Source organism: Chrysochloris asiatica, unplaced genomic scaffold, assembly GCF_000296735.1.
Source record: "Chrysochloris asiatica unplaced genomic scaffold, ChrAsi1.0 scaffold00149, whole genome shotgun sequence".
Lineage (NCBI taxonomy): Eukaryota > Metazoa > Chordata > Mammalia > Afrosoricida > Chrysochloridae > Chrysochloris > Chrysochloris asiatica.
Genome location: NW_006408667.1, coordinates 150,308 through 157,961, shown reverse-complemented (window position 1 = coordinate 157,961; position 7,654 = coordinate 150,308). Strand labels below are relative to the sequence as shown.

Here is a 7,654-nt window from a genome sequence, read left to right as displayed (position 1 = left end):
AGTTGGCCAGACAGTTGTCTTCCAAATTTCTTGGCATAGATAAGTGAGTACACCAACCAATTATAAAAACGAAGGAGCTAACTTTGAGTCTTCACTCCTTTAACCTGAACATATTTATTGTCAGATGTTGATTTTTTAATTTTTGAGTAATTGTACATTTCAACAAGCATGAAGGTGTCACAACAGTTTATAGAGTACTATTAGTTGGCAGATACTGCTATAGGTTTCTGAATATTTAGCAATGAGCAAAACAAAACAAAAATTCCCTGTATTCCTGGAGTTTACATTATCTGGTGATGGAAATATAAGGACTGTTTTGATAAGAGATTCAGATCATTCTGTTTAAAATGAGTCACCAAACATCAAGCATATTTGAGATAACAGATATATAAAGATACCGAAGTGGAAAGCAACAAAAAGGAAAGAAAAGAATACTATATAATATTTTAGAATTAGTGATTTCAATGCAACAACAAGGGGAGCAAGTTGAGTTCAATTGATCAGAGAGTAGTCAATAAAACTGTCTGATAACACAGGGCCAATAAACTCTGAGACAAAATTCTACCATTCTCATTCTACAGGGAAATACAGTATTTCCCTTTTTGATCATGCTTTGCTGTCAGTTTCCCACATCTTTAGTTGGATTTCATGTTGAGTCCTAGCTAGTTCTTTGTTAGACTGGGATGAATAGGCATAATACTGGGATTAGAGGGTGAAAGTGTGGTGTATGAATAGTTGTCTAGGTCAAGTTCAATGCCTAAGCTTCAGGGATCATTTGATGCATTAACTATTTGATGACACTGAACTTTATATCCCTGAAAGTTTAGGAGACTGTGTATTGAATGAGGAGGTCAAACTGTCAATGGTATTAACAATGAGATGTGTGAGACATAAATTCTGTTCTTGTCTTTGTGTTGAGATCTCCAGAGACTGGGGAGTAGAGTGACTTTGAATTGGAGAGTTTATCTGAAGTCTTCTTAAAATTGGGTTTAAGACACAAATTCCTCTTTTATAACTTCAGCACAATGGAGTTTACTAAGGTAGTATTACATTTGCATATTCCACTGTTCTGTCAGAATCAGTAGATGGCACAGTTGAAGGCAGGGTCCCCAGCTGTGCTCAGGATGGTTAGAATAAACATAAGATTTATGAGCAGGAGGATACAGAGACACTGGAGGGCCTCTCTAAATCTTTACTATATTACAATTACTGAGAAAATGTAGTAGTTAAACTCATGGACTCTGGATTTGAATTCCAAGTCCTTCACTTCATAACAGTTTAACTATGAACAAGTTATTTGGATTAATAGTAACTGTTTTTACCTAATAGGAGTGTTCTGAAAGTTAAATTAGTCTATGCAAAAGAATGCCCGTTGTTGTATTAAGTGCTGTTGCGTTGGTTCTGACTAATAGTGACCCTGTTAGGATTTCACAGGTATTTTAAATTTCAGGAGCAGAAAGTGTCATCTTTCTCCTATGGGGCAGTTGATGGGGTTGAAGTGCAGACTTTGTGTCTGATTCCCTAGCTAAAAAATTTTTTTCAACCTCTTATGTAATTAGGTTTCACCTCCTACCGTAAGAAAGTAAATATATACTTTCTGAGAAATATCCTTATACAGAAAGGCATCTTTTCTGTCCCCTTTCCAATAGGTATTCCAGTTGGTATCTGGAGTTTCTGTTTTAATCTGTTGTTTGTTGTTAAAGGCTGTCAGTTGATTCCGACCCATAGCAACTCTGTCTAGGGTTTCCAAGGAGCACCTGGTGAGCTTGATGTGTCAACTTTGTGGTTCAAGCCTACTTTGCAGTCCAGCACATTAACCCACAATGCCACACTAGGACTCCGTTTTAAACTACAAAATTGATGAGCCTGGTAGAACCACAAGATGAAACAATTTAGGATTCCTGAATTGAATTGGTATATGAGAGAAATAAAATCCTCTCTTGGTAAGCTAATGCTATTTTGTCTTTGTTGTTAAGTGCCGATTCTGACTCATGGTGACCCTGTATAGGATTTCCAAGGAGCAGATAGTGACCTTGTGGTTCAAACCTAGCTGGCAGTCTAGAGCATTAATCCACAGTGCCACACCAGGTTTTTATATCCCAACTAATACAGTGCTTGGTATATATTAGGAAACAATTAGTACTAGACCAGTAATAAGAAGACTTTGAACTCTTTGTTACATTAAGGTAGAAACTACAGTATTATTAGTAATCTGCGGTACATATATCTGAGCCTAACTCTAGGCACTTGTACACAGAGCACCAACAGCTGACTGTGCAGAGGGCTGATATGTACCATCCCCAAGAAGTGGAGGAATACTACTGTGTCAGTCCTTGTTGATAAAGAGGTCACCTTGGACTACAAAAATAATATCTATTCTCTTCCTTAAGCAAAGAAGATACCTAGGCCATAAGTCCTGTAGAATTTGGGGTAGATGGCATATCTAGTTGTGTGTGTGGTAATGCTGTTATTAGATGCCTTCAAGTTGGTTGTAATCAAGGGATCCTATGCACAACAGAATCAAACACTGCCCAGTCCTAGTCATCCTCACAATTGTTATGCTGATCCCATTGCAGCTTCCATGGTGTCAATTCTTCTCATGGGGGGGAGGGGAGGGGTCTTTTTTTTTTTTTTTTTGCTACCCTGCATTTTACCAAGCAAATCGTCGTCTTTCTCCAGAAACTGATCCCTCCTTATAATATATCCAAAATATGAGAAATGAAGGAATATTCTGAATGTACCTCTTTCAACACAGGCATGTTTGTTATTCTGGAAATCTATGATACTTTCAACACTATAACTCAAATACATTGGTTCTTTTATGGTCTTCTTTATTTATTGTCCAACTTTCACATGCTCATGAGGCAATTTGAAAATACCATGACTTGGGTTAGGCACATGTTAGTTAAATGGTTATATTTGCTCTTGAACAATTTAAAGAAGTCTTGCCCAGCAGATTTATTCAGTGCCGTGCATCATTTGATTTCTTGAGTGCTGCTTCCATGAATGTAAATTGTGGATTTAAGCAAAATAAAGTTTTTGGAACTTCAGTATTTTCTCCATACACCATCATATAATTTATTGGTCCAGTTGTGAGGTTTTCTGTTTTCTTTAAATTGTGATGCAACCCATACTGAAGGCTGTGGTCTTTGATCTTCATAACTAAGTATTTTAATTCCTCAGTGCTTTCAGCAAGCAAGGTTGTATCATCTTCATATTATAGATTATTGAGTTTTACTCTGATCTTGTTGTCATGTTCTTCATTATATAATCCAGCTCCCTGAATTATTTGCTCAGCATACAGACTGAGCAAGTATAGTAAAAGAATACAATCTCGGCACATACTCCTCCTGATTCTAAATTATTCAATATCCCTTATTCTGGGAATACTGACAACTGCCTTTTCGTTGGCCTATGTGCAGGTTCCTCATGAGCACAATCAAGTGTTCTGAAATACCTATTCTTTGTAATGTTATTCATAGCTCATCATGATCCATACAGTCAAAATTATTTGCATAATCAAAAAGCAAAAGTAAATATTTGGCATTTTCTACTTTCAGTGAAGATCCATTTGATGTCAACAATGATATCCTTGGTTCCACAACCTCTTCTGATTCTATCTTGAATTTCTGGCAGCAAAACTTTCCTTGCTTATGATATTAATGATATTGTTCAATGTTTTCTGCATTCCATTCAGTCACGTCTATTTGCTCTGGTGCAAATATAGATATCTCACAATTGGTTAACCAGGCAACTGTCCTACAAATACTTTGGCATAGATGACTGAGTACCTCCAGTGCTGGATCAGTTTGTTGAAAGATTTCAATTTGTGTTCTGTCAATTCCTAGAGGCTTGCCTTTCACCAATGCCTTGAGTGCATTTTGGACTTCTTCCTTCAGTACCATTGGTTCTTGATCATATGTTATCTTTTGAAAGGTTTAAACATTGATCAATTCTTTTTGGTACAGTGACTCTGAGTATGCCGCCCATCTTCTTCTGATGTTTTCTGCATCATTCAATATTTTGCCATAGAATTCTTCACTATTGAAACTCAAAGCTTAAATTTTGTTTTTCTTCAATTCTTTAAGCTTGAGAAATGCTGAGTGTGTTCTTCCCTTTTTGTTTTCTAACTCCAGGTCTTTGCACGTTTCATTATAATACTTTGTCTTCTCAAGCTGCCCTTTGAAATTTTCTGTTCAGCTTTCTAACTTGATTATTTCTGACATTTGCTTTATCATATCTATGCTGGAGAACATGCTTCTGATTCTCTTCTGACATTCATTTTTATATTTTATTTCTTTTTTTCCTGTATAATGTTCTCAATGTCATCCCATAGTGTTTCTGGTCTCTGGTCATTACTGTCTACTACATCTAATTCTTCTGGTTTAGTGTCATGGAGACTGATATTCACCTGTTCCATTAGTCCATTGGGCTAGTTGATTCCAAGTATCTTCAATTTTCATTGCTCTTCTTTCTTCTGCACATGGAGAGATCAACAGTTGCATCTTTGTTGGCCGCTCATGAACTTTTAAGATCCCAGTTGCTACTTGCCAAAGTAGGATGTAGAACATTGTCTTTGTGGACTTCATTATGCCGGTCAACCATGGTGTCTCATGAGACAAGGGTTCTGAGACCCCAGACTCAGCACCTGATCATCTCAACATGTTTGTTTGTGTGCAAGAAGTTATCATAATTTTCTACTCTTTATGCTCTACCACAGTCATAGTTTTGTCTATAGGAATCTATAGATTCCTGCACAAATATCCTCTGGGCAGAGTGTTTATATGGCTTAGGATGTATCAGACTGAAGGACATATTGAAGATCCTAGTGGGCAGACTCAAGGAAAGCATATTTTACAACAGATAGTAAAATTGTGCAGATATATTATGATGCCCCATTTTATTCATTTAATAATTCAGTTTGACAACTGAATCCTTTATTCTCATTATTGCTGTGTTACTAAGGAAAAAAATCTGATAAATTGTTCTCTATAGGTTAAGAATGCCAGTTATTTGATTTAGACATCTATTTTAGATAGTGTTTAGTTGTCAATGCATTTTTTTTCCCACCATTTTAAACAATGTTTGTTAAGTATTGAAGGGCATCTATATTTACATTTAAAAATTATTTACTCACTGTGGATTCATCTTTGAATTATCTTTATAAAGAAGATAATGTTATTTAGCATGGGGAAAAGTAAACTGTGCATAAAGAGTCTTTTGGGCAACCTTATGGGACATACTCTAACTTCACCAGATATACTTTTATCTGGCAACCCATTTCATTACAGGTCTGCACTAAAGTGTTTTCTTTCAAACTTTTGTTATTCTAGTGAGCAACCAGATTACTCCCTCAGAGAAAGATACTAAATTTGAAATTCTAGAACTTTTAATCTTCCAGGGGCAGACTGTTGCTTGCTGATTTTGCTTTTGGTTTGTAGATTTCTGTCCCCAGGCTCGGACTCCAATTACCTGATTGATGGTGGAGTAACTACATCGATTTCTTATTTTCTGTGTCTTCCTAGGTATCCGCTACAGTCCTAGCATCCTAAGAGTTCGTATTCCTCTGGGTATTCTTTTAAATACTTTCGTCTTAGAGCTTTTAATCCAAATAAATGGAAATAACTGTAATAATTAGAACTCATGCACTTAAATTTTCAGCTACATGAATAATTAACACTGGCAAAAGAAGGACTGAATTTGAATGATTATATAAAGAAAAAAATTCCCTTTTGGAATATGCTTAGCATTCTATTCTTTTCGGCCTATTAATTCTTAGTACAGTGATGAAAAAAATCTATTTTGGATTTCAGTGATGAAAATAACATTAGCTTCTTTCCACTCTTCTCATCACCACTAGAATTAGATACCTCTTGGCACTTTGGGCTAATGCACCAGACTGCAAAGCCATTTGAACTGCAAGGTCGGCGGTTCAAGCTCACCAGCTGCTCCTCAGAAACCCTATACAGTATACAGGGTCGCTACGGGTCAGAATCGACTCAACGGCACTTAACAACAACAACAACTCCTAAAAAAAGAGAACATACTGGTGACTCTAGAGGATAACAATTAGAGTAATCCTTTAGAGTAAATCATTGCACTTCAAACCACAAGGCCGATGACTGGAGCCCACCAGCCACTCTATGGCAGAAAGATGAGGTTTTCTGCTGCTACAAAGATTTACAATCTCAGAAACCTTGTACACGGAAACTGAGTTGGAACTGACTTGATGGCCATTACCAACTTCATGTATATTAACTTTTTATTGTGAATTGAATAAAGATTTACAGAGCACATCAGTTTTCCATTAAGTTGTTCATATACATTTTGTTTCATTTAATAGACTGCAATCCTCACAATGGGACTCCATATATATCACTTCCTCCCTGTTTTCTGCTTCCTTTCTTCCCTTTCCTAAGCCTTCTGAACTTTGTCCTTGGGTAAGTGCTTCTCTTTTCACCTCAAAAGCTTGACTATTCTAAGGTGTTTGTACCTTCATACTGTTATTGTTCCCCTTAAAGACCTGCCAATTGTTTCCTTGCATACTGATCCTTAAGGTGAATTCATTACCAATCCTGAAGGGGGACTAAGGGCCAGAGTCTCAGCTGTATTACATTTCTATTTCACCAGTAGATCTGTTCTTTCTTTTTAAAAATAATTTTGAGTTTTGTTCCACCTGTTGCTGTTGTTAGGTGCCATTGATTGAGTCAGTAGCGGCTCACAGGGACACTATGCACAACAGAACTATGCCTGGTCCTGCACCAATCTCATAATCACAACAATTGATGCCATCATCGCTGCTACTGTACCAATTCATCTTGTTGGGGATCATCATTTTTTCTCTTACCCTCCATTTTACCCAACATGATTTCTTTCTCCAGGGAAATATGCTACTTTTTTGAAATGGTTGAACATTGACCATTTCTTTTTGGTACAGTGACTCTGCATTTATTCCATCTTCTTTTGATGCTTTCTGCATCACTCAATATTTGCCCATATAATCCTTCAATACTTCAAGTTCAGGTTTGATGTGTTTCTTCAGTTTCCTCAGCTTGAGAAAAGCTTAGTGAGTTCTTCCCTTTTGGTTTTCTATCTCCACGTCTTTGCACATTTCATTAAAATAATTGACTTTGTCATTTAGAACTGCCTTTTGAAAATTTCTGTTCAGCTCTTGTACCTCCTCACGTCTTCCATTTGCTTTAACATCTCTGTGCTGGAGAGCAAGGTTCAGAATCTCTTCTAATATTCGGTTTTTAATGGGTAACATTAAATCTGTTCTTCAGATGATCTCTAAAGTCAGGTGGGATACGTTCAACGTCATTTCTGACTCTTGTGTATTTCTTTTAATTAATTTTCTTAATCTTCAGTCTGAACTTGCATATAAGCAATTGCTTGTTCCACAGTTTACCCCTGCCTACAGTTGTTGTTGTTGTTGTTGTTGTTGTCAGGTGCCATCGAGTCGGAACCAACTCATAGCGACCCCTTGCACAGCAGAATGGAACAATGTCCAATCCTGGGCCAACCTCACTACCGCTGCCACACTTGACGCCATCAATGATGCCACCTGGCTGATCCATCTCGTTGCGACCCCTTGCACAGCAGAATGGAACAATGTCCAATCCTGGGCCAACCTCACTACCACTGCCACACTTGA

General features: G+C 37.1%; 1 pseudogene; it reads right to left on the bottom strand.

Annotated features, from left to right (window-relative positions):
- Window positions 1-606: 606 nt before the first annotated feature.
- LOC102821604 overlaps window positions 607-7,654 on the bottom strand; it is a 16,987-nt pseudogene continuing 9,939 nt past the window's right edge.